Source organism: Mobula birostris, chromosome 3 (assembly GCF_030028105.1).
Source record: "Mobula birostris isolate sMobBir1 chromosome 3, sMobBir1.hap1, whole genome shotgun sequence".
Classification (NCBI taxonomy): domain Eukaryota; kingdom Metazoa; phylum Chordata; class Chondrichthyes; order Myliobatiformes; family Myliobatidae; genus Mobula; species Mobula birostris.
Genome location: NC_092372.1, coordinates 87,948,126 through 87,967,445, shown reverse-complemented (window position 1 = coordinate 87,967,445; position 19,320 = coordinate 87,948,126).

Genomic DNA, 19,320 nt, shown 5'->3' with positions numbered 1-19,320 from the left:
GTGCCAGTGACTGGTGAACGTTACTCCGTTGTTCGTAAATGGGAGTAAGGATAAGCCCAAAGCAAAACGGACAAATCAGTTTAACCTCACAGGTGAGAAGATGTTTAGCAACATTGAGCAACAAACACAAAAGGCTGGAGGAACTCAGCAGGCCAGGCAGCATATATGGAACAAAGTACAGTCAACGTTTCGGGCTGAAACCCTTCAACAGGACTGGAGAAAAAAAGCTGAGGAGTAGATTTAAAAGGTGGGGGTGGAGGGGAGACAGAGACACAAGATGATAGGTGTCTACAGATTTTCTCTTCTTTGTAATCAGATTTCTTCAATCCAAGTCTCTCCCAGGGATGCCTACCCTGAAGAAGTTTAAATCTTCCTCTCGATGGGAGTTCAGTGAAGCTATCTCTCACTGCTCCCCCCGTGATCTCTGCAGCTCTCCAAGAATTTTAAAGGGGAACAAGTGCTGCACCTGCCCCTACACCTCCTCCCTCACTACCATTCAGGGCCCCAAACAGTCCTTCCAGGTGAGGCGACACTTCACCTGTGAGTGTTGGGGTTCTATACTGTGTTAGGTGCTCCCAGTGTGGCCTCCTAGTGAGGCCCGACATAAATTGGAAGACTACTTCGCTGAGCACCTATGCTCCATCTGCCAGAAGAAGCAGGATATCCCAGTGGCCACCCATTTTAATTCCACTTCTCATTCCCATTCTGATATGTCTATGCATGGCCTCCTCCACCGTCATGATGAGACCACACTTAGTTGGAGGAACAACACCTTGTATTCCCTCTGGGTAGCCTCCAATGTTATGGCATGAACATCGATTTCTCAAGCTTTTGGTAATGCCCTTCCCCCACCCCTTCATCATCCCCTTTCCCCCCTCTCACCTTATCTTCTTCCCCGCCCATCACCCCCTCAGCTGCTCCTCCCAACTTTTCATTCTTTCATGGCCTTTTGTTCTCTTCTATCAGACTCCCCTTCTCCAGCCCTGTATCTCTTTTACCAGTCAACTTCCCAGCTCTTTACTTCATCCTTCCCCTTCCTGGTTTCACCTATTACCTTGTGTTCATCTCTCCCATCCCCCTGCCTTTGAAATCTACTCCTTAGCTTTTTTTCTCCAATCCTGCTGAAGGGTCTCGGCTTGAAATGCCGACTGTCTCTTTTCCTTTGATGCTGCCTGGCCTGCTGAGCTCCTCCAGCATTTTGTGTGTGTTGCTCGGATTTCCAGCATCTGCAGATTTACCGTTGTTTGTGATTAGAAACATTGAGCTGGAATAGGATTAATAGTCACGCAGAGGAATATGGATTAATTAAGGGAAGACAGCATAGGTTTGTTGAAGGAATATCATGTGTATCCAATTTGATAGAATTTTTTAATGAAGTAACAGATATATTTTTTGCATGGACCTCAGGAGGCTTTTGATAAGGTACCACATATTAGCAAAGCTGAAGCACTTAGTATAAAAGGAGCAGAGATAGCACAGAACAGAGGTTAGCTAAGGAACAGATGATAAAAGGGTCATGGTGAATGGGTGTTTAGTTGAATTGATAAAATAAATAGTATAATCATGAGAAGTTCTGCAGATGCTGAAACCCAAAGCAAGACAGAAGATGCTGGAGGAACTCAGCAGATCAGGCAACGACTGTGGAAATGAATAAACAGTTGACTTTTTGCACCCACACCCTTCTTCAGGACTGAAAAGGAAATGGGAAGATGCCAGAATAAAAAGGTGGGGGAGGGGGAGGTAGGCTAACCAGCAGGTGATAAGTGAAGTGAAAAAGGTAAAGGGCTGGAGAAGAAGGAATCTGATTGGAGAGGAGAAGGGACCCAGGGGGAAGTGAAAGGTAAAAAGGCCAGAGTGGAGAATAGAAGAAGAAGGGAGGGGGGGAGAGAAAAAAACTACCAGAAGGAGAAATCAATATTCATGCTATCAGTTTGGAGGCTACCCAGACAGATTATAAGGTGTTGCTCTTCCACCCAGAGGGTGGCCTCATCTTTGCACAAGAGGAGGCCATGGACTGACATGTCAGAACAGGAATGGAAATCAGAATAAAAATATTTGGCCACTGTGAAGTTACGTTTTGGCGGATGGAGTACAGGTGCTCAAATAAGTGGTCCTCCAATTTGTGACAGGTCTTACTGGGTTCTTCTGTCTACATTATATCTCAGGGCTTGGATGACGGAATTAAACGTTTTGTTGCAAAGTTTGCAGGCGATATGAATATAGGTGGAGGGACAGGTAGTTTTGAAGAAGTTGAGAGGCTACAGAAGACTTGGGTTAGATGAATGGACAAAGAAGCGGCAGATGGATGGAATACAGTGTCAGGAAGAGTACGGTCATGCACTTTGGTGGAAGAAATAAGAGGATAGACTATTTTCTAAATGGAAAGAAACTTCAAAAATCTGAGGTGCAAAGGGACTTGGGAGTCCTTGTGTAGGATCCCCTAAAGGTTAATTTGCAGGTTGAGCCTGTGTGTAAGGACGGCAAATGCGATGTTGGCATTCATTTGAAGAGGACTAGAATAGAAAAACAAAAATGTAATACTGAGGCTTTATAAAGCATTGGGTTGGCCTCACTTGGAGTGTTGTGAGCAGTTTTGGGCTCCTTATCTTAGAAAGGATGTGTTTACACTAGAGGGGGTTCAAAGGAAGTTCAGAAAAATGATTCCAGGATTGAACTACTTCTCATATGAAGAACATTTGATAGCTTTGGGCTGGTATTCATTGGAATTCAGAAGAATGAGGGTTGACATCATTGAAACCTATCAAATGTTGAAAGGCCTCAATAGAGTGGATGTGGAGAGGATATTTCCTGTAACGGGAGAATCTAGAACCAGAATGCACAGCCTCAGGATAGAAGGATGTTCGTTTAGAATAGAGTTGAGGAATTTCTTAAACCAGAGGGTGGTGAAACTGTGGAATTTGTTGCCACAGGCAGCTGTGGAGGCCAAGTGTTTATGTATTTTTAAGGCAGAGATTGATAGATTCTTGATTGGTCAGGGCATCAGGGTATGAAGGGATATGGGAGGGGGGGAGGCAGGAGATTGGGGCTGAGAGTAACAATGGATCAGTCATGATGAAATGGCAGAGCAGACTCAATGGTTAAATGGCCTAATTCTGCTCCTATATCTTATGGGTTCAATGTTAAGGTCTTTTTCTTAATTTGCATTGATGATCTGGTCTTGAGGACACAAGCCGCAATTTATAAAATTGCAGAAGACGAAAACATAGCAGTATTATGTACTGCAGAAAGACTACAGATAGACTGCAGCAAAATTCAAAAAGACTAACGGAAGGGGAAGCTACATGATAGATGAAAGTTAATGCAGATACATATGAGGTGATGCCCTGTGGAAGGAAGACTGAGAAGAGAAAATAGAGAATAAAGGATACCGTTCTGAAAGGGGTGCAGAAGCAGAGGGATCTACGTGCACAAAACATTGGAACTGACAGAGCAGGGCAAGAAAACAGTTAATAAGGCATACACATTTATGGGCTTTATCAATTATTGTAGAGCACATAACAGCAGAAAAGTGATGCCAAAACATTCAAAACCATTGGTCCAGTCTGAGATGGAATTTGGTATTCAATTCTGGTTGCCACATGATAAGAAGGATTTGAAGGCATTAGAGACAGTCCAATAGAGAGTTATGAAAATGGTTCATGGGTTGAGTGTATACTTTAGGTTAGAGAAACTGTAACTGCTTTCTTCGGAGAAGAGACAGTTGAGGAAAATTTTGATAGAGCTATATAAAATGATAAGTTGGAACAGAATGGATACTGAGAGATTGTTCCATTTGGTGAAAGGGTTAAGGGCCAGACATCAGAAGTAAAATTTAAAGTTGCAGGAAATTAAGAGAAAGCACCCTTGTAATCTGGTAGAAGTAGTGTTTATTGTGACTTAAAAAGGGAACTGGGCAAATGTATGGCAGGGGAATATTTGCAAGTCAACAGAGAAAAATATTGAAAGATATAATATAATAGTAGCTCTGGAAAAGCAATAATAATAATGGGCCAAACGGTCTCGTTCTGTGCTGTAACCATTCTATGGTTCCACCTTACAGTTTAGACAGCATAAATGTCTAAATCTGCAGATAACACCAAGATGGATGATTGACAATGTAGGGGAGAAGTACGATAAAATGCAACAAGATATTAATATATTTTCAAATTGGAGACAAAACCGATAAATACATTTCAACACAGGTAAATGTATATTCCTTGATTTTAGTAAGAAAACTAAAAACTAATCTAATCTAAAAACAAAATGGGCACATAATTCATGAAAAGTAAGCATAAAGCCGTAAGACTGTAAATCATAGGAGCCGAATTAAGCCATTTGGCCCATCAGGACTGCTTTACCGTTCCATCATGGCTGATTTATTATCCTTCTCAACCTCATTCTTCTGCCCACTCTCTATAACCTTTGATGCCCTGACTAATCAAGAACTTATCAACCTCTGCTTTAGATATACCCAATGACTTATTTTCCACAGCTCACTGTGGCAATGAATTCCACAGATTCACTACCCTTTGGCTAAAGAAATTCCTCCTCATCTCTACTCTAAAGGGATGTCTCTCAATTCAGAGGCTGTGCCCTCTGGTCCTAGACTCCCCCACAATAGGAAATATCCAATCTATCTAGTAAAATGTACTGTAGTCCTTTTATCACCAGCACGCCATGCTCTGATCAAGGTCTGACTTTTTTGCATGTTTGGGGTAAGTATGGTTTTCCATGAACTAACTATTCTGTTTTACCTTTTCCAAGTTAAAAGAGAAAATTTGAAGAGAAGATCAGTGGAGAAGCTTTGGTTTGTAGGGGCTACAAGTAGAATAAAGGCAAGGTGGGCCATAGAGCCCACAGAGAAAGGTTGAATGACATTGTCAAATGTTATGTGAAAGTCATGGAGAATTAGATTAACATATCACAGCAACAAAATACACAGTTGGTAACTCATATAGATCATCTTAATGGCATTGGGTGAAATCAGAGAAGGACAAAATGGTTATGAACGAGTCCTTTAAGCTGTGATATTAAGTACACTAATAGCTACTGAAATATTGCAATTAATTATTTAATGTCTTCTGCTTATATAACACAATTGCCTGCTTACATTCTACCTCACTCAGCCTGCCCCCACTGAATCCATGCAGACAGGAAGGGAGGCAGACTAAGCATAAAATAGATTTCTGCTCTTGAAACTTTTGGACTTGCTGCTTGGCTATGGGCCAGTGTGTTGTACATTGGCTCATTAAACATTTTGAATTTCAGCATTGGTTAATCAATTATTTAACAGCTACACATAAAATTGGCAAGTTATGCAACTGCTTAGAAATAGAAAATGTACAATTTATATAGGCATCTGTGTTAAAGCCACCAATCCCAGGCTTATTGCTATAGGGAGGTGCAAAGAAGAAACACACAGTTCCCCACCAATACTGGGTGGCTCAGCAGTGCTAACATTTGCAGATTTCGGTCATGTTTTTCAGTAACATGCAGTTCATTTTGGAATCTGGATCCAAAATAATTTAGAATTATTATCTCTGACATATGACATGAAATCTGTTGTTTTGAGGCATCAGTACAATGTAGACATAAAAATCTATAACTTGCAAAAGTAAATAAATGGTGCAAAATAAAGAACAACATTGTAGTGTTAATGGGTTTATGGACTGTTGGGAAATCTGATGGAAGAGAAGAAGACGCTGTTTTTAAACTGCTGAGTGTGGGTCTTCAGGCTCCTGAACCTCCTCCCTGCTGGTAGCAATGGGAAGGAATCAAGTCTCAGATGCAAGGCTCATTAATAATGGATGCTGCTTGTGTGAGGGTCTAACTCTTAAAGAGCTTCTTGATTGTGCCTGTGATGGAGTTAGCTGAGTCTACATTCGCTTACAATTCAGTGTACTGGAACCTCCACACCAGTCTGTGATGCAACCAGCCAGAACGTTCTGCACCAGGCAGGATAGTGAAATGCTCCTCTTGCGGGATGTGGGATGGTACCCCAATCATCCCTGACGACCGCTACTGCAAGGTGTGCATCCAGCTACAGCTTCTTATTTCTACAGAAATTTGTGAGGTCTTTGGTGACATACCAAATCTCTTCAAGCTCCCAATAAAGTAGATCCACCAGCATACCTTCTCCATGATTGCATCAATGTGTTGGGTCTAAGATAGGTCTTCTACGATATTGATGCCCAGGAACCTAATGCTGCTCATTCTCTCCACGAGTTAACCTTTCAATGAGAAATGATGTGTGTTCTCTCAATTTCCCCTTCCTGAAGTCCACAATCAGTTCCTTCATCTTGCTGATGCTAAGTGTGAAGTTGTTGTTACACACTCGACCAGCCATTCTCTCTCACTCCTGTATGCCACCTCATTGCCATCTGAGATTCTACCAATAACAGGGTTTCATTGGCAATTTAAAAATGGCATTTGAACAGTGCTTAGCCACATAGTCAAGAATGTAGAGAGAGTGGAACAATGAGCATTCTTGAGATGCATCTGTGATTTCTTTTTCAGAGGCAGATGACTGAACATTCTTAAAGAGGGTGAGGCACCAAGCCCAACACTGTCTGGCCGAGTACTGAGAACCTGTGCCACCCAACAGGCTGATGTTCAGGGACTCTGCAGTTTGAGGCTCCCACCTGTTTCAAAAATGCAACAATCATTCCAATGGCCAAGAGGTGTGAGGTGAGCTGCCATAGACTATCACCTGATAGCACTCATATATACAGTAATGAAGTGCTTCCAGAAGCTGGTTGTGTCTAGAATTAACTCCTGCCTGAACAAGAAACTGGACTGCTGCAATTCTACAGCAGACACAATCTCACTGGCTGTCTACTCGGCTTTGGAGCACCTAGTCAACAGAAGAAATACTGTACATCCTGCTATTGATTGTCAATTACAGCTTAGCAGTCAACACCATCATTCCTTCAATACATACTAATAACCATGCTTTTAAACCTGTGTCTCTGTACCTCCCTCTGCAGATTGATCCTGACTTCCTTATTAAGAGACTGCAGTCAATGGGATTGATAACAACATCTCCTCCTCAATGACTATCAACATAGTTCATTTATTCCCAGATACGATAGCGACGTTTAAGAGGTGTTTAGGCAGACCCATGCATAGACAGAGAATACTGGGATATGGATCATGTGCGGATAAATGGGATTAAATTAATTTGGCATCGTGGTCAGTCCAGACAGGGTGGGCTGAAGGACCGGTTCCTAAACTGTACTGTTCTGAGCTTCAGTGTTTCGGTTCACAAACATTGTTTGTAAGCTTTGCAGTTCTGGGAAAAATGGGGTGCAACTTCAAAAAGAAGAAAAAAACTCATAAAACTATTAAAATAAGTGTTAAGATTACTTTAAAAGTTCTTTTATACTGCACTCTATATTATTTTTGATTTATCAATTTTATATCATTATACTACTGCTGTCATATATCAACAAATTTCACATCTTGTTAGTCAGTGATAATTTATATTCCTAAAGTTAATACACATTGGGAGTTCTAACAGTTATTAAAAGATTAGTAAAACATGTGTAATAAGAACACCAAGTTTTAATTTGTGTGATATATTTAATTTATTTATTGAGATACAGCATGGAATAGGTCCCACCAGCCCTTCAAGCTGCGCCTCCCAGCAACCCCAGATTTACAGTAATCCTAGCCTAATCACGGGACAATTTATAATGCCCAATTAACCTGCCGACCGGTACGTCATTGGAGGAAACCTATGCAGTCATGGGGAGAAGGTACAAACTCCTTACAGGCAGTGCTGGGAAATGAACCCGGGTCACCTGCACTGTAAAGCGTTGTGCTAACCACTACACTAAGCTGCCGCCTGGTTTGCTGGGAATTTGCGACTGTAACAATTACCTGTTGTTATGATCCTTAAAGTAATCACCAAAGTTATTGTGTGAAATGTTATCCATTTCTTGGAGTGGGAGATTTATCTATTTCTTACTTTCTCCCAATTATTTACAGCTACTTTCAAACTGATGTAAATTTCTGGTGTACTGTTATGTTTTGTAACTTCAAAACAGAAAACTAATTAAAAGAAAAAGACGGGAGTCCAGAATGTGTGTACATTATCTTCGCTTTTTCGTTAAGCGAGGCACGCACCGATGGTGTAGCAGCATGACAATGTATGCCATTCACGTACTATTACATATAACCCATAATGAATTATTTAACCAAGCAGCTAATTCTTAAGCAAACAATATATTTACAATATTACTCAAATATTACTGAAATATTAAATACACAACACTCCTCCTTGTTTAGCTATAAACCCCAACTCAGTATAAAATATAGAATAAACATAGACATATAATCTAAGTAGACAGCCACAACATAGTAGATTTTAAATTGTCCCATTCAGGCCTAAAGATTTAATTGCTGCGAAGGCTTTCTTACTCTTGTGGGATAACATCTTTCCTGACAAGGGGATCACTCTGCTTGGCAGGTGAGACTTGTGTTGGTGAAACAATTTCGGGTTCAAGGGCCTCCTTGTGGTGGTTGTAGGAATTGACTCTGGGACTGCAGAAAGTGATTCCTCTCTAACAATTGTCTCTGCTCTCCTCAACTAATCGATGGTGTCGTCTCTAGATGATATTAGACACTTTCTCCACTTTGTAAGAAAGTCTAGTTCTGTCCTTAACTTACCGAGTTCCCTCTCATGATCACCACTGTAGTTTCTCACCTGGACTGCCTGTCCAGGAGAGAAACATTGAAGCCCCTTTTGTCAGAGCCTTCAGTTTGTCTCAGCTGTTTGTTCTGCAAACTCCTTCTGACATTGGGGTTGAAGAGATCCAAGTGTGAATGCAACATATGACCCACAAACAGAATAGCTGGTGAGTTTTTGGTTGTAGATTGCGCTAAATTGTGATATACAAGGAAGAAATTGGCAAGCTTCTGATTCAGTGCCAGTGTAGTATGTTCGGCTGACGTTGTTTATAGTGTAATCCTTAGACTCTTGTCAAACCTTTCCACCAAGCCATTTGTAGCTGGGTGGTACGGGGCATATATAATATGTCTTATTTCATTCATTTTCAGGAATGAGTGAAACTGTTCTACAACAAGCTGTGGTTGACTGTCACTGACTAAGTGTTCTTGAACACCAGTCCTTGAGAAGAGGCTTCTCAACACAGCAACAATGTGCGAAGCTGTATTGGAGGACATTGGAAACACTTCTGGCCATTTTGTAGCTGCATCCACTACTACCAAGAAACTTGTGCCGTGAATGGCCCGGCAAAATCTACATGAATCCTCTGCCAGGGCAATACTGGCCATTCCCAGGGATGGAGAGGTGCTGCTCTTGGCATCTTCCGGACGTGTTGTCATCTTGAACTTTTGAGGCTGGATTTATTATCTAGTCTGAAAATGGGGGATGATCGGAGTAACTAAAATAGAGTTTTTGTGAGGTGGTGATGGGAAGTTCAGAGAGGGAAGAAAGTTATTGATAAAGGATTAGGCAAAGAAAGCAATTTTAAATAGGATTTGTAGGATCAGGAAATAACATACAACTGTGAAATTGGGCTATTGGGTGAGCAAACCAGGTACCCAGGCAACAAGATTTTGAATGCACTGAAGTTCATGAAGGTGGAGTGAGAAGTAGCCATACACGAGTCTGAATGATAAACACAAAATAATCTGCAGATGCTGGGGTCAAAGCAACACTCACAACACGCTGGGGTCAAAGCAACACGCACAACACGCTGGGGTCAAAGCAACACTCACAACACGCTGGAGGAACTCAGCAGGTCGGGCAGCATCCGTGGAAAAGATCGGTCGACATTTCGGGCCGGAACCCTTCGTCAGGACTGTAGGGGGAAGGGGCAGAGGCCCAATAAAGAAGGTGGGGGAGGGTGGGAAGGAGAAGGCTGGTAGGTTCCAGGTGAAAAACCAGTAAGGGGAAAGATAAAGGGGTGGGGGAGGGGAAGCAGGGAGGTGATAGGCAGGAAAGGTGAAGAAAGAATAGGGGAAAACACAATGGGTGGTAGAAAGAGGCGAAACCAAGAGGGAGGAGGTAGGCAGCTGGGGGAGGGGACAGAGTGACATAGGGATAGGGGAAGAGAGAGGGAGGGAATTACCAGAAGTTGGAGAATTCTATGTTCATACCAAGGGGCTGGAGACTACCTAAACGGTATATGAGATGTTGCTCCTCCAACCTGAGTTTAGCCTCATCATGGCAGTAGAGGAGGCCATGTATGGACATATCTGAATGGAAGTGGGAAGCAGAGTTGAAGTGGGTGGCTACTGGGAGATCCTGTCTGTTTTGGCAGACGGAGCGGGGGTGCTCGACAAAGCTATATTTCACGATCATACACAACCACATTTCCTTTTCGGGTTTCTGATGCGGATAGTGTTGACAATGTGGATTTTGCGATGATTTGCAGATTTTAGAACTGATTATTTATACTGATTTTATTAAAGAAATTATTGATGCACTATGTTGAATTCCAAAAAAGCAGAGGGCATGAAGCACAAAAGAACTGCTAATCCATTTAAAGTAGAATGGCTTAATGACCATTTCAAACAACTTTAATAACATGTGAAAAGATTGATGTTATTACATGTCATATAGTACATGAGAAATAAGACTCATTGATGTGTATTATTTTATTTCTTTTAAGCAATGAATAACGAACTGGACTTGGTAGATTATTATCCTTAGAACAGCTTCAAATGTACTTCCACTTAAACATTCAATTCACACATATTATTGTCACTGGACAAAAATTTTTTTGCAGACACTGGCCATAACAAATTAGAGGGAATATTGCATGGAAGTTGTAAGATCTCTTATTTCAGCATGGAAAAATGATCACAGAGAAATAGAGATTGAGTTGTTGATGAGTCTTTGTGGGCAAAAGCAATAACTTTGGTCTTCCAACCTGGAAATTATAGACCTTTCGAGTCTGAATCATGTTTTCCACCAGGTGGAACAGCACTAAAGAAAGTAAGCCAGAGTGGGCAGGCACAAGATGCCAGTATGAAGGTGACCACTTCCATGTCTGTGGTAAATCAAGTATTAAGTTACTTTCATTCCTGTATTGAGCAATCAATGGTGAACCTAAAAGAAGTGATAGAACTCTTTATTATGCACAACCCTGTTGAAGCTTACCTCCCTTCTATGTGAATGAAGAAGGTAAAATCCTTGTGAAAATCCTTGGCAGCTGTAGGATAAAAATATTCAGTTAAACGCTTCTTTGTATTTTTTCTGTGCATAGGAATAACATTTTAGTTACCATGTTTCAGGGTCTGTTAATGGCCCATTACACGAACTGTCACTTTCACTTCTCATTCTCCCTTTACTTTCTCCAGATTTGGAAGTTGACATTCTGGCCCAGAAAGTCCTGAAACACAGCTGACCAGCTGACCGGCTGACAAGCTGTCTGACTGAGCCACCAGTGTGATTCAGAACCAGCGATGTCCATGAAAGTCCTCCAGAAACATCTAACAAATGACCAAGCCCCTTAATGTTCTTGAATGTCTGAAAAGTTCTCCTCAAAACAATTATTAAATAATTTGAAAATACTAAAGCAAGCACAAATAAGTTTTTAAAATGTAACTAATCTGACATACACTTAGTGGCCACTTTATTAGGTACATTTGTACACCTGCTCATTAATGAAAATATCTAATCAGCCAGACATGTGGGAACAATCAGCGCATAAAAGCATGCAGACATAGTCAAAAGGATCAGTTCTTGTTCAGAGCAAACATCAGAATGGGGAAGAAATGTGAGCTAAGTGACTTTTACCATGTTGGTGCAAGAAACATACACACACACACACACAGCCATCCACTGCATAGTACATTTTAAATTGTCCCATGCAGCCCTAAAGATTTAATCACTGTGGAGGATTTAGTACACTTGTGGGATAACGTCCTTCCTGACCAGGGAGGTCAGTGCTTCACAGGTGAGACTTGTGGCTGTGAAACAATTTCAGGTTCTGGTGCTTCCTTGTGGTAGTTGTAGGAATTGACTCTGGGACTGTAAGAAGTGGTTCTGAAACCTCTCAATTCCTTTCTTCTGGATATGATGGCAACCCAAACAGTGCATGATGGATATGATGGCAACCCAAAAGCTGCTCGATCAGCAAATCTGTCTCAGGCTACCAGACTAAGCTTCAAGCCAATGCTTTCATTTTGACCATGCCTACATGACCGGCATGTACTGTAGCTCCTATAACATGCATGTACCTCCTCCAACGTGTTAGCTCTCAGTACTGATGTTACTGCAACTCTCAGTCCCCACATAAGGCAACCTCTGTCAAGGGCAAGTTCATCTGGTGCTGCTAAAAAAGAGTAAACTGGAGTTTCTGCTGCACATTCCAGCCATTTTCGGTAGCCATGTAGACATGAGAAAGTGTTGGTCTTTCTAGTTTCCCTTTGGATTATCTCTGTTGTAACAGGGAGACTTTTGATTTGTGTTGGGGAGAATACGTCAAGAGGAGAGCCCCCTTCGGTAAATTTTTCAAGTACAGTATTACCTTTTCCAAGGGTAAATGGGACAATGAATCAACATTTCTATGATTCGTTGTCCTCTTGAATTCAATCTTGTAATTGTGTCCTCCAAGAAACAGAGCCCACCTCTCAATTCATGCTGCTGCTGTTAGTAGAACACGCTTCTGTGGATTGAAAATGGACACCAGTGGTTGATGAGGGTAATGAAGGTAAACAATCTCCCATCAAAGTACTGATTGAAACGTTTAACACCCTAAACCAGACTCAAAGTCTCTATCAACCTGTGCACAATTTTTCTTTGCAGCAATAAGGGAATGTGGTGCACAAGCTCTGGGATGTTCACTTTCCTCACTATTAACATGTAGCATGACTGCACCTATAGCATAAGGCGAGGCACCACAGGCAAGCTTCACTGGACGATGTGGATCAGAATGTGTGAGTTCAATGTCGGATGTCACCACTTCCTTTACCTTTTTGAAGGCCACTTCACATTGCTTTGTCCATTGCTATTTCCTCCCAATCTTTAGTAATGAGTAGCCAGGTTTCTCAGAAACCTGTTGTAGTAATTGATGAATCCTAAAAAAGACCCCAATTGTGACACATCCTTTGGCCTTGGGACCAAAGACCTTGACCATTGCTTGAATTTTCACAGCACACTTGTGTAATCTTTGAGTGTCAATGGTATGACCACTGTAAGTGAGGCTTGGTTTGAAGAATTCCCTTGTTGCCTTGTGCTCTGACCCCATAGTCTTCTAATCTTTTCAACACTATCATTCATGCTTTGGGGCACTTCTCTGTTCTCGTAGATGCTTGTGAAGAAAAAGCATTTCAGGATGTATATTGTATACATTTCTCTGACATTAAATTTGACCTTTGAACCTTTGAACTGTCTTGAGATTTTGTAGATGTTTCTTCTCATCCTCACCAGTAACAATAATGTCATCTACATAACACTGAGTGCCTGGATAGTTCATAGCAGGTGCAGATGCTCCCTTAAAAGTAAACCTATTATAGTGTTAAATCCCTTTGTGAGACGCACTTTGGACTCTTCTTCCATCTCCATCTGTATGTAGGCCTCAGCTAAGTGCACCTTGCTGAAGTGTTTTCCTCCAGAAAGGTTTGCAAAGATATCCTCTACCCTGGGCAGAGTGTGTTGATCTACTTTCAGTACTGGGTTGATGGTGGTGACCTTAAAATCACCACAGATTCTGACAAATCCATTCTGCTTGGTTACTGGGACAACTAGTGTTGCCCGTTGATTCTACTCAATCTTAGAAAGAATTCCTTCAGTCTCCATGTGTTCTAGTTCACTGGCTACCTTATCACAGATGGTGTAAGGACCCAGACAGGCTTGGTAAAGCTTGGGAGTGGCATTTTCATTTCACGCTATTTTGCCCTTGAGGTTTCCAATGTCAGTCATGAACATCAGGCATCACCCAGTACTTTTCATCATTTAGTTTCAGTTGACTCTTTTGAGGGAATGTGGCATGCAAGTAGTGTATAGATCTCCAATCAAGTTGTTGTTATCTCAGCCAATTACAACCCACCATGCTGTCCTTTCCATTTTTACCACATACAAGCCCAATGTGGTGTGTTGGTTGTTGTATTTCATTGTTACAAATGTCATTCCCACAGCAGTTATCTTTTCTAGTTCTTAGTTGGATGTCTGCAGGCTTTAGTTTAGTTTCTTTGAAATGCCATTCAAGCTGATTTTGAGGAATGATTCAAACATTTGAGCCAGTGTCCATTTGCATTTTAATTAATTTGCCATTAATTTCTAGTGTAAGCCATATTGCTTGTCTCCTGTTAGTCTTCATATTTTAAGTCTCAAGCCTACTCAGTCCTGTGTCATTTCTCATCATTATCAGATTTTCCATCAACAGCATGCAGATCCGTGATCCTTTTGAAACTGTAACTTGCCTTTTCATATTTTTCTCTTCTCTGTGTAGTCTATTGTTCTTTGTCTGCCCGACATACCCTTTGTATGCTCCTTGTTGAATTTTCTGCAAGTTTCACTTTTAAACCTCTATTTGTCTGGTGTATGTGATCCCCAGCCTCACCAGTTGTTTGGCCAGGCCAGTTTCTGTTTAGACATTGCAACTTCACTTTCATTCCTGACTGCGACTCAATTGCACCTCTGTATGCTATTTCCAGCAATACAGTGAGTTTAACCACTCTTTTAAATGTGAGTTGTGCTTCAGTTAGGAGCCATCTATAAATGCTTTCTTATAGGATTCCACAAACTAAACGATCTCTCAGTGCATCATTATGCTACTACTGAACTGACTATGCTCAGACGATTTGTTCAATTCAGCCAGGTAAGTTGAAATGGACTCCCCTTCCTTTTGATTCCACTTATTATAACTAAAGCAATCACCAATGGTTTTGATTCTAGGCGTTGCTGCATTACTTTCACGATATCAGCAAAGTTCATTTGCTTGGAGCAGCAAAACTGGCACTCACGTTTCATTGGCTATTTCATTTGCTTCAAAATACTGCTCAATTCATTCAGTATACACCCCCCAGTTACCTATCGTGCAATTTACTGTGTCTATCTTTCTGATGTAGCCAGCCATTTCTGCTATTTTTATTTATTATTATCAGCCAGTTCTCACTGTTCCTGAACTCATGAATTTCGTCTGCATTTTTTTAAAACTCACCCATCTTGGTCCCATCTGAAGTTAAAAAAAAACATCTTTCTGTACTTCAACAGGCAGATAGTTTTCTCAGGTTCATTTAAAACTTCTTTGTTGCCTCTATTATGTCTTGTAACTTCAAAACATAAAACTAATGAAAAGAAAAACATGGAGCTGGGAGATAACTTGTGTACATTTAGTTTCTCATTAGTGAGGAACTCAAATATGATGTGGTGGTGTAATGACATATCATTCACGTACTTTTACAAATAAACCTAAAATAATGTAAACAACAAAGAAAGCTTAATGAAACTATATATTTACAACACTACTCAAACATTACTGAAATATTAGATACGCAACACAGAGAATGGTGCAAAAAAAATCCGAAGAGCGGCAGTTCTGTGAGCGTAAACACCTTATTAATGAGAGAGGTCAGAGAAGGATGGCCAGACTGGTTCAAGCTGACAGGAATCAATAGAAACTCAAATACTGGTTTACAGAAGAGCATCCCTGAATGCACAACATGTTAGAACTTGAAGTGGATGGTTTACAGCGGCAGAATACCACATCAGGTTCCACTCCTGTACCTAATAAAGTGGCCACTGAGTGCATCTATCTTGAGATCCAGAAATGAACGGACTCATCGCGTCGAACTGGCTCAAAGTCCAAGTGCATTTTTCTCAGAATTAGTGCTAGGAAATTCAGCAAGCTCCTGTTGTGCCAGTGGACACTGTGCAGAATCCAATGGCAAAACACGAGCAAGATCCAGTAATGAATAATTCACTGTGTATATCCCCAAAGCAATATTTTAAAAATGTATATATTTTATGTATCTACAGTATATTAAATCTAGTTTGATAATTGATCAAAAAATGTTGGGTTAGTCAATCACGGTGGTCATATTTGAAGCAACTAAGAAACGTGTAGATATAGCAGGAGTTCTGAACATTTTTATTTTTAAATAATGTCAAGCTGGAGATTACAGGGTTTAATGGGAAGTCGGGCTTTTTTAAATGAATGAAAGCAAGTTACAACACATAAGCAAGAACACCTCATTGTTAAAAACAACAGACTTTTGAGACATTTTAAAATTGCATTTATGCATATCTTGTTCCAATTTAATGCTTTCAAATATACAATTACAATAAGACAACTTGGGCCAATTTTCATCCCACTGCTGCCTCAGGTAAACGAACAAACACAATAATAAAGGGATGTAATCAGCAGCAAACTTCTATACTGGTTTACGCCTCCTTTCCAGGCAATTACTACAACATTTTTATCCTGAGCCAAATGTTACTAGAATGAGATGGCCTGAATTATAGGAAAAGGTTGACTGGGCTAGGTCTTTATTCCTTGGAATATAGGAGAATGAAGGGAGATTTTATAGGTATATTTAATATTATGAGAGCCCTAGCTAAGGTAAATAGTAACTGTCTTTTCCCCAGGTAGGTGTCCAAAACTATGGGTATAGATTTGGGGTGAAAGGGGAAGTTTTATAAGGCACCTGTTTGGACTCTGGTCTATTCCAGGGTTGGCTGGTAGGGGCACACATTTTTCAGAACTGGTTGGACTCTCTTGTTATTGATCATTGGCTGCACATGTTCCCAATTAACGCTCGTGCATTTAAACTCATCTTCCTGTCCCTTACTTTACTTGGTTTTAAAGTGTGATCTTGTAAGTAGCAAGAGCCTCTGTTTGTGTTTTTTGGAGTTTTTTTTCCCCTGTGTGTGTGTGTTTTTTTAATGTCTGCTTGCTGCCTACATTTCGGGATCTTATTTATGCATCAAGATCTTAGATTACTCTATTTGTGTTTGGATTACTGCATTTTTGAGTTGGACGAGTTGCCTGTTCTTGCTCATGTCTGTTGTTTCCCCATCTTGGCTAAAAGAAAGTAAAACTTGCCTTTGAATCTGCACATTAACTTCTGTTTGCATTGTGGTTTCTGCAATTGTGTTCACCCACAATCCTCAGTGGTAGACTGCTGGACTTTCAACCCAACCACCTGAGTTCAATTCTTGATTGGATCTCTTCCCTTGCAGCACCAAGGGACAGATTTTTCATGCAGACGCTGGTGAGTATCTGAAATGTGCTGCCAGAAGTGGTTGAGGAATGTTCAGGTGCATCGTTTAAGAAGCACTTGGATAGGTACATGGAGAGGCAGGGCTTCATGGGATATGGGCTGAATGTAGGAAATTGGGACTAGATGGGTTGGAAATGGATTTTTTGGGCTAAAAGCCTTTTATCCATTCTGTATTGCTTTATGATTCAGAATTTCAGCCCCTGGCTACACAATCTTTTCCCTTGTACAGCAAATAGACTGGCCATATCTAACCATAGCTCTATTCAGGACCACGCACTTGCTGTCCAAGTTGTAATGCAATAGATGCACAAGGCAGATCACTGCCATCCTTATAGATCTCAATTCACTGCTTGGTCAGGCATGGTTGCTGCCTTCCATTTTTTTTTCAAAGGAGACAACTTACAAAACCCCAGGAGTATGAGGAAAATCTGAGAGGATGGTGGCACTGGGAGTGGTGAACAGGTGGGAGAGATTCAAGTTCAGTCCAAAGACAGAACTCTAGCAAATGTGTTGGCAGTCTGATGCCATAGCTCACACATTTCAGAACCAAATGATTTTTTGGCTGTCTTCATTCTTCACCATCACTAGCAAGATCCAAAATGCCTTTGAAAAGATCAGAATCATAGCCACAGAAAAAGGCCCTTTGGCCCATCTAGTCTGTGCTGAACCACTGTCCTTCTGGTAGATTTACTCCCATAGTGTTGGGTAGGGAGTTTCAGGACTCGAGTTCATCAACAGTGGAGCAACTACAAAATTAGTTCAGGTTAGGATATTGTATGACTTGAAGGAGAACCAGCAGGTGGCAATGTCCCCATACGTCCTCCCTACCCCCACCCCCCGTACATAACAACCACCAATTCTCCTTTGTCTATCCTGCTTGTTACTACACCAAAGAATTCCAACAAATTTCCGGCAAGATTTTGCCTTGAAACTATGCTGACTACAGTCTATTTTATCAAGTGCCTCCAAATACCCTGAGACTGCATCCTTAATTGACTCCAACATCTTTTCAACCACTGAGATCAGACTAACTGGCCTATAGTATCCTTATTTCTGCCTCTCTCCCTTCTTGAAGAGTGGAGTGACACTTGCAATTTTCCAGTCTTCTGGAGCCATTCCAGAATCCAGTGATTCTTGAAAGATCATTATTGATCCCTCTGCAATCTCTTAAGCTACCTCTTTCAGAACCTGGGGTGTACACCATCTGGTCCAAGTGACTTGTCTACCTTCAGACCTTTGTGTCCCAGGAACCTTATGTAGTTATGGTAACCTCATCCCCCTTGACACCTGGAACTTCTACTGTACTGCTCATGTCTTCCACAGTGAAGACTGACACAAAATACTTATTCAATTCATCTGCCATTTCATTGCCCCCATTACTACTTCTCCAGCATAGTTTTCCAGTAGTCTGATATCAATTCTGACCTCAAGCTTTTGGTAGCCTCTTTAATATTACTGGCTAGTTTTCATATTCCATCATTACCCTAATGACAGTTTTGGTTGCCCACTTTTTATTTAAAGCTTCCCAATCCTCGAACTTCCCACTAATTTTTGCTCTATTATATGCCCTCTTTTTGGCTTTGACTTCTCTTGTTAGCCAATGGTTGTGTCATCTTTCCTTTAGAATACTTGGCCTTTGGGATATATACATATCCAGTGCCTTCTGGATTGCTTCCTGAAATTCCAGTCATTGCTGCTCTGTTGTCATCCCTGCCAGCATTCTTTTCCAATCAATTCTGGCCAACTCCTCTTGTGCCTCTGGTAATTCCCTTTACTCCACTGTATTACTGATACATTTGATTTTAACTTCTCAAATTTCAGGATGCATTTAATCATTATGATCACTTGCCCTTTAGGGTTCCTTTTACCTTAAGCTCTCCAATCATTTCTGGTTTATTGCACAACACCCAATCCAGAATAGTTGATTCTCTAGTGGGCTCAACCATGAGCTGCTCTAAAAAGCCATCTCGTAGGCACTCTAGAAATCCACCCCCACCCCTGTAATCCAGCACCAACCTGATTATTTCCCAATCTACCTGGATTTTGAAGTCCCCCATGACTATTGTAACATTGCCATTTTGACATGCATTTTTTATCTCCCACTGTAATTTGTAGACCACA